Source organism: Nicotiana tomentosiformis, chromosome 10, assembly GCF_000390325.3.
Source record: "Nicotiana tomentosiformis chromosome 10, ASM39032v3, whole genome shotgun sequence".
NCBI classification, from domain to species: Eukaryota; Viridiplantae; Streptophyta; class Magnoliopsida; order Solanales; family Solanaceae; genus Nicotiana; species Nicotiana tomentosiformis.
In genome coordinates this window covers 64,002,988-64,012,414 of record NC_090821.1, presented here as the reverse complement: position 1 = coordinate 64,012,414, position 9,427 = coordinate 64,002,988, and positions in this window count along the sequence as shown.

The window sequence follows — 9,427 nt, the reverse complement described above, 5'->3', positions numbered from 1 at the left end:
CATTTATGACTTATGTTCCAAATTTGAAGTCATTCCGGATTCATTTAATATGTTTTGGCACGAGATTTGCAAATTGAAAGTTTAAAACTCAAAGTTTTAATCGGGGTGTGAATTGTAATTTTAGCGTTGTTTGGCGTGATACGAGACCCCGAGTAAGTACGTATTATGCTATTGAACTTGTTGGTATATTCATACGGGGTCACGAGTACCCCGAGAGTGATACGGATTGAAATCGGATCAAGAACTTGACTTAAGAAAAATATGTATTTTTCCTTCTGCTGTAATCGCACCTGCGGATTTTTCTCGCAGGTGCGAGCTCGCAGAAGCGAGCCTTCGATCGCAGATGCGCCCGGTCGTAGCCGGGCAAAAGCCTGCAGGTGCGGAAACCTGCACGCACCCGCGCGTCCGCAAAAGCGGACTGGATTATCGCAGAAGCGAAGGCAGCACAGGTGCGCATTTTTCCTCCGCAGGTGCGAGGCCTCGCCTGGCAGCCCCATTTCGCAGATGCGAGAATTTTCTCGCAGATGCGAGCTCGCATGTGCGAGACCAGGCACCGTAGGTGCGGAAATGCCTGGGCAGTGTATATATCGAAGAGTCCAACATTTTTACTCATTTTGGTCATTTTGAGCTCGGTTAAGGCGAATTTTTGGGCGATTTTCACGGGAAACATTAGGGTAAGTGTTCCTTATCCTATATTGATTATATTTCATGATTCCATACTCGTTTATATCATGAATCCGTGAATTTATGGAAGAAAAATTAGATTTTTCTAAAATTTTCCAAAAACGAGAAATTTAGATTTGAAGGTCGATTTGATATCGGAATTGGACAATTTTTGTATGGTTGAACTCGTATCGGAACTGGTGTTCGGATTTCGCAAGTTTTTCCAGGATTTGAGATGTGGGTCCCACTGTCAAATATTTATATGAATTTTGGATTTTTATCCGGAAAATTTGTAAATTCATATGGAATTAATTCCTATGATTAGTATTGAATATATCGAATTGTTTGTGAATTGATTTGAAGCTTTCGGAGGCAAATTTAAAAGGAAAAGCTGTGGTTGAATAATTGATTGAAATTCGCAAAGCGAGGTAAGTGTCGTGGTTAACCTTGACTTGAGAGAATAGAACCCTCAAATTATTTGTTTGAATTGCATTTGAATGACGTATAAGCGAGGTGACGAGTGACTATACGTCGTCAAATTAATTGTTTGCCTGCTTACTTGAAAAAACATAAATTATTTTAAATCATAAATTAATTATTATATTAATTATTTCTCTCCTATTCTTTGTCAAATATTAATTCTTGAATTCCGCATTAATTGTTACATGCTATTTGAATTATGTGTTTTAATTGTTATTTGACATTTAGCATATTCAATATTAAACTGCCTATTTTCTCCCTGGTTTCTATAATAATTTGCTATTTGTCATTGTTTGTTTCATAATTAAATCATAATTATTGTATGCTTATTGTTTTATAATTTTATATTAATTGTTGCATTTATTGGGGAAATTTCTTCTATAAGAATTGATTGAAATGGATATATTGGAGGATCGGGTTGCATGCTGCAACAGACTTATTAAAAGTCAATATTGGAGGATCGGGTTGCACGCCGCAACATATTATTAAAAGTCAATATTGGAGGATCGGGTTACACACTGTAACAGACTTATTAAATAGTCCATATTAGAGGATCGGGTTGCACGCCGCAACAGACTTATTAAAAGTCAATATTGGAGGATCGGGTTGCACGCCGCAACATACTTATTAATAAGTCCATATTGGAGGATCGGGTTACACGCCGCAATAGATTTATTAAAAGTCAATATCTAGAGATTGGATTGCACGCCGCAACAGACTTATTTAAAAGTCTATATATATACTTGATTGAAATAAATATATCACAGACTTGATTAAAAGGAAAATATTGGGAGAGCGGGTTGCACGCTGCAACAAAATTAAATGTGAATATATTGTGAGAGTGGATTGCACGCTGCAACAAAATTGGTCAAAATAATAATGAATTATGAGTGCAGGGTTGGCTTCAATTATTATAAATGAGTTACTTGATTTATTTCTATTATTTGTTGTTGTTATTAATATTGCGTACATGTTAATACAAGTGAATCACCTTAGCCTCATCACTACTTCATCGAGGTTAGGCTCAGCACTTACCAGTACATGGAGTCGGTTGTACTGATACTATACTTTGCACTTCTTGTGCAAATTTTGGAGTTGGTCCCAGCGGTGTACTATAGACTTGCTCGGATTTCAGCTACCAGAGGAGATTTGAGGTATAACTGAATGGCGTCCGCAATTCTGAAATCTCTGTCTATTTTACTTTAGCTGTGTGTTTATTTCTAGACAGCTTTATTTTATTCAGACCTTTATTTATATTTATTCTAGAAGCTCGTACACTTGTGACACCAATTCTGGGATGGTATTTAGACACTGTTATTTTTATGGATTATTTCACTATGTTACAAACTTTGCTTTCACTTTTGTTTCCTTGATTATTAATAATTTAAAAATGTTTTAAAAATTTGTTAATATTATTCTAACATTGGCTTGCCTAGCAAGTGAAATGTTAGGCGCCATCACGGTCCGAAGGAGGGAATTTCGGGTCGTGACATTTTAAAATTCTTTAAATTTGGTTTGAAGTAGGATTTGGTGTTATCGAGGTCTAATTGGGATTCCGATCCTCAGAATAGTTCTGTATGGTGATTTAAGACTTGCACACAAAATTGGAAGTCATTCCGAGTAGTTTAAGTATGTTTCGGCGCGTTTGGAGTAAGTTGAAAGAATTGAAAGTTCATAAGTTGATTCTATTGGTTTTGGGTTGTGATTCTTAGTTTTAATGTTGTTTTTCGCGTTTCGAGGGTGCGAGCAAGTCTGTTTTATGATTTAAAACTTGTTGGTATATTTGGACAGGATCTCGGGGGGCCCGGATGCCATTCGGACGATGCGCGGAGGTCGTTTAGCCTTGGGTGAATAGCTGAAGCACCCAACTTCTGGTGCAATCACACCTGCGGAGGGCCAGCCGTAGGTGCGAGCTCGCAGATGCGAGCAAGCAGCCGCAGAAGCGGCCCAGCATGGGCAGCCCAAAAACCAAAAGATGCGGAACACTGCGCGCACTTGCGAATGCATAGGTGTGATAGAGGCAACCGCAGAAGCGGTTCTGCATAAGCAGTTCCGCAGAAGCGGGCCAGCTGTCTGCAGATGCGGAAGAAGGCCAACTGGGCAAGGGCCGCATCTGCGATGATTTTCCGTAGATGCGGAGCCGCAGAAGCGACCGTCTCTCCGCAGGTGCGAAATGGTTGAAGGCAGAATGGTCCATTTAATACGGGACTTAGGCTATTTTGGTTCATTTTCTTTCATTTCTTGGGACGATTTTGGAGCTCTTGGAGAGGAGTTTTTACCTAGCACTTTGAGGTAAGTAATTTCTATACAATGTGAGTTAAATACATAGATTCTGGGTAGATTTTAACATGTAAAATTATGAAAATCATGAGTTTAGATGAAAAAAACTAGGTTTTGATAAAAATGGGATTTAACCTGAAAATGGTTATGGAATTGATTGAAAATTATATATTTGAGTTCGTGAGGTTATGAGTAACAACTTTCTTTGAATATTTTCAGAATTCGGGCATGTGGGCCCGGGGATGAAATTTAGGAATCCTTCAATTGGGGTTGGGTAAGCACTCTAATAATTAGAATATGAACTTTTGAACATGTATTGATTAATTTATATAACATTTGACTAGTTTTGGATTGTTCGGCACCGAGTTGAGGTTTAGAACGAAATTGTGACCAGAAAGTGAGCCTTGAGACGAGGTAAGTCTCTTGCCTAACCTTTTAAGAGGGAATTTACCCCATATGTGCTTTAAATTATTATTTGTTTCTAATTGTGGGGGCTACATACGCACGTGGTGACGAGAGTCCGTGCGTAGCTACTAATTATGCTTATGTTCAGGTAGTTTAGTACCCAAATCATGTAGTATTTGTAATGTTTGCACCCTACTTGTTAATTTAAGTGCCTAAATTGTATTAGAACTTGTTATAGGAATCATAAAGGACCGAATTTCACTCACTTGAGTTTTGGCGGGTTACTTGACCGTTAATGAAAATTGCGTTTCGTTGTATATTAACCTTATCTTAGCTCTTAAACAGGTTGTTTATAAAGTATTCTCTCTTCTTGTGGATCTGCAATAGATAGATGAATCTATGGTTCGTACCGCTCGGCAATAGATAGATGAATCTATGGTTCGTGCCGCTCAACCCTCGGCAGTGTACACATTATTCTGGATCGAGCCGTACGACCTCGGTATAATCGCGCGCGATAACATTCGAAGTGTAATCATATATTTGATATCCTTCCCTGGCTTGAGAGGCAAAATTATATAAGATAGAAATTTATTTGGAACTTACCATGTGTAAAAGGATTATTTACTTTCTGCTTGTTATTTAGTTATTATTATTATTTACATAACCCATGCTCATTTAAAATTCTGTATTTCTTTACTATTAGCTTATAATAAGTGTCGATGTCGACCCCTCATTACTACTTCTTCGAGGTTAGACATGGTACTTACTGGGTACATGTTGTTTATGTACTCACGCTATACTTCTGCACTAACTGTGTAGGATCTAAGGCATGTCATGACCCAAATACCTAACCAGTCGTGATGGCGCCTATCCTGGAACTAGGCAAGCCGACATTCTCAATATGATTTCAATATATAACAGAATTGAGTTAAAACATTTAAACTAAGTGAGGGTTTACATAATAACAGGGTAAAAACCCAAAACACAAGTGCGGAATGATAGCCCGACATCGGAGTATCAATAAGTCATGAGCATCTAACAACCAATCAAGAAACAGAGTCAACTATAGTCTGTGCCAAATACCAATACAAGAGAGAAAAGATAATAAGAAAGGAGAAACAAGGACTGCGGACGCCGACAGCTACCTCGTAAGTCTCCGATAATCAACTCGCGTAAGAACTCAGCGAACGCCAGAACCATACACACTAGGATCTGCACATGAAGTGCAGGGTGTAGCATGAGTACAACCAACTCAGCAAGTAACATAATTAAATAAGGAACTGAGAAGTAGTGACGAGCTATAAAAATACAGATCATTTCAAAAGTTTTCAGTAAAGAGTGAACATGCTTTCAAATCTGGTCGTATAAGTCAAATCAAATCGAGCTCAAGTAAAATAGATATGAATCTTCCAGAAATTTCACGACAACAACAGATAACAACTAAGTGCAATAATAAATAAAAGCAAGTACAACCTCTCAAGACAGCAGTCATTCAACTTATCTCAACAGCTCATACTCTTGGCTCTCAGCCCTCAATACACACTCTCAATAGGTACCTGCACTCACTGGGGGTGTACAGACTCCGTAGGGGCTCCTTCAGCCCAAGCGCTATATTGCTGCGGTGTGCCGCCCGATCCAATATTGTTGCGGCGTGCAACCCGATCCAGTAATATATATATATATATATATATATAGCCTGAAGGCTTGTTGCGGCGTGCAACCCGATCTAATAATATATATAGCCCGAAGGCTTGTTGGGACGTGCAACCCAATCCATACACCTCACAGCTCGCATCTCGGCACTTAGGCCTTATCTCAGTCACTAACCTCTCCAGCCCCTCGGGCTCACAGAATATCATAATAATTAGCCCAAACAGAGAATACAACAAGTATCAACAATAAATGAGAGGGAACTGAGCTATAACACACAAGTAAGACTGTGACTGAGTATAAGACATCAATTAGCTGTCAATTCAACAAGTATACGACTGCTGCGGGTCCCAACAATGATATCATATGGCCTAAGCATGGTTTCTAACATAAAAGGCAGTCAATTGCTCAAAGATAAGGAAAAACAAGTAACAACAATGGCTATTCGACTTTACAGTCTCACGGGACTGACCAAGTCACAATCCCTTAAGATGCACGCTCACACGCCAATTACCTAGCATGTGCGTCACCTCCAAATATTCACATTATACCAATTCTCGGGGTTTCATACCCTCAAAACCAGATTTAAGACTGTTACTTACCTCAACCGCGTAGAAATCCTACTCTGAAATGCCCTTGCCTCTCAAATCGGCCTATAAATGTCCCGAATCAAGCCACAAACAGTACGAGATAGTCAATATAGGCTAAAAGGATCAACCCCACAAGAAATCTACTAAAATATAGCCAACAATCCGGAATCGACTCAACTCAGCCCCCCGGGGCCACGTCTCGAAACCCGACGAAAGTCACAAAACCCGAAAGCCCATTCACTCTCGAGTCTAACCCTACAAAATTTATCACAATCCGACCTTATTTGCCCCTCCAAAACCCCAAAATTCACTCTTCAATTCCAAAGCCCTAATCTCCCAAATCTCACCTCAAACACTCACCAACTAGGTGTAAATATTAGTGGAGAAACATCATTATTGAAGATAAATAGGCACAAGGAACTTACCTCAGTGATTACTTCGAAATCCCTCTCAAAATCCTAAAAATCCGAGCTCAAAAATGATGAAAATGGTGAAAAATCTCGAAGTCTTCTATTTATAGGTTCTGCCCAGACTTCTCGCACCTGCGGCTCTATTTCCACATCTGCGGAGCCGTATCTGCGGGCAAAGCCCCACTTCTGCGGAAAATCACTAAAACACTGCATCCTCTCCTGCAATCAAGTGACCGCATCTACGATCTTCACGGGTGCGAGAATCACATCGCCCCTGCGGTCCAAACTCGCACCTGCGCCCCTAAATCCGCTTCTGCGACCATCGCAAGTGCGAAAATGCCATCGCACCTGCGCCCTCTACCCAGATCCCCCTTAGCCGCATCTGCGGCTTCTCCTTCACTTTTGCGGGCTCGCATCTGTGGTTCCCACTCCGCAGGTGCGGTTACACTAGTAGCAGCAGCTTCAGCTGCAATTCCTCAACTCCCATCAAGCCGTTAACCACCCGAAATCACCCCGAGTCCTCCGGGACCTCAACAAACTATACCAACAAGTCTTATAACCCGATACGAACTTAGTCGAACCTTCGAATCCCTCAAAACAACATCAAAATACCAAATTACACCCGGATTCAAGCATAAAGAACTTCTAAACTTCCGGATTCCACAACGACGCCGAAACCTATCAAACCACGTCCGATTGACCTCAAATTTTACACACAAATAAAAACTGATACGACGAACCTACTCCAACTTTCGGAAATCTAATCCGACCCCGATATCAAAATTTCTACTGCCGGCCAAAATCGCCAAAATTCCAACTTTCGCCAATTCAAGCCTAATTCTACTACAGACCTCCAAATCACATTCCGGACGCGCTCCTAAGTCCAAAATCACCTAACGAAGCTAATAGAACTATAAAAATTCATATCCGAGGTCGTTTTCCCAAAAGTTGACTTCCGTTCGACTTTTCCAACTTAAGCTTCCAATTAAGAGACTAAGTGTCTCAATTCACTCCAAAACCACTCCGGACCCGAACCAACCAACCCGATAAGACATAATACATTTGTAAAGCACAAAAGAAGCAGAAATGGGAGAAACGGGGCTATAACTCTCAAAACGACCGGTCAGGTCCTTACATCCTCCCCCTCTTAAACAAACATTCATCCTCGAACGGGTCTAGAAACATACCCGGAGTCTCAAATAGGTGTGGATATCTGCTCCGCATCACCCGCTCAGTCTCCCAAGTGGCCTCCCCCACAGGCTGACCTTTCCGCTGCACCTTCACTGAAGCTATATCCTTTGACCTCAACTTCCGAACCTGCTGCTCCAAAATGGCCACCAGCTCCACCTCATAAGTCATATCACCATCCAACTGAACCGTGCTGAAATCCAAAACATGGGACGGATCGCCGATATATTTCCGGAGCATTGAAAAATAAAATATTGGATGTACACTCGACAAGCTAGGTGGCAAGGCAAGCTTGTAAGCCACCTCCCCGATCCTCTGAAGTACCTCAAAAGGCCCAATGAACCGAGGGCTCAACTTGATCCTCTTCCCAAACCTCATAACACCCTTCGTGGGTGATACCTTCAGCAGAACCTTCTCCCCGACCATGAAAGACACATCACGGATCTTCCTGTCAGCATAACTCTTCTACCTAGACTGCGCCGTGCGAAGCTTCTCCTGAATCAATTTCACCTTGTCTAATGCATCTTGGACCAAGTCTGTACCCAATAGCCTAGCCTCACCTAGCTCAAACCATCCCACTGGGGATCTACACCGCCTCCCATATAAAGCCTCATACGGAGCCATCTAAATGCTTGACGGATAACTGTTGTTATATGCAAACTCCGCGAGCGGCAGAAACTGGTCCCATGAACCCCTAAAATCAATGACACAAGCAAAACATGTCCTCCAATATCTGGATAGTGCGCTCGGACTGTCCGTCCTTCTGAGGGTGAAATACTGTACTCTACTCAACCTGAGTACCCAACTCTCGCTGCACGGCCCTCCAAAACTGCGATGTAAACTGTGTGCCTCTATCTGAAATAATGGAAACTAGGACAGTATGAAGGTGAACAATCTATCGGATCTAAATCTCAGCCAACCGCTCTGAAGAATAAGTAGTATCGACTGGAATTTAGTGTGCGGACTTGGTCAGTTGAGACACCGAGCCACAAACCCAACTATATGCTTCTTTATCCTCCTCCACCAATAGTGTTGTCTCAAATCCTGGTACATCTTCGTGGCACCCGGATGGATGGAATACTGCGAGCTGTGGGCCTCCTCAAGAATCAACTCCCGTAGCCCATCTACATTGGGCACATATATCCGGCCCTGCATCCTCAACATGCCATCATCACCAATAGTCACATCTCTAGCATCATCTCGCCTAACCCTATCCTGGAGGACAAGCATATGGAGGTCATCATATTGATGCTCCCTGATACGATCATAAAGAGAAGACCTAGTGGCCACACAAACCTATACCCGACTCAGCTCCGAAATATCCAATCTGACAAGCTGGCTAGCTAAGGCCTGAACATCCAATGCCAAGGGTCTCTCTGCTGCTAGAAGATATGCCAAACTCCCCAAACTCTCTTCCCGGCGACTCAAGGCATCGTCCATCACATTAGCCTTCCTGGGATGGTACAAAATGATGATATCATAGTCCTTGAGAAGCTCTAACCACCTCTGTTGACGCAAGTTAAGATCCTTTTGCTTGAACAGATGCTGCAAACTCTAATGATCAGTGTAGATCTCACAATGAACCCCGTACAGATAGTGCCACCAAATCCGCAAGGCGTGAACAATAGCTGCTAACTCAAGATCATGGACATGATAGTTCTTCTCATGGGTCTTCAACTGGCGCGAAGCATAAGCTATCACTCTAAACTCCTGCATCAGAGCACATCCAATACCTATCCGCGAGACATCACAATACACTGT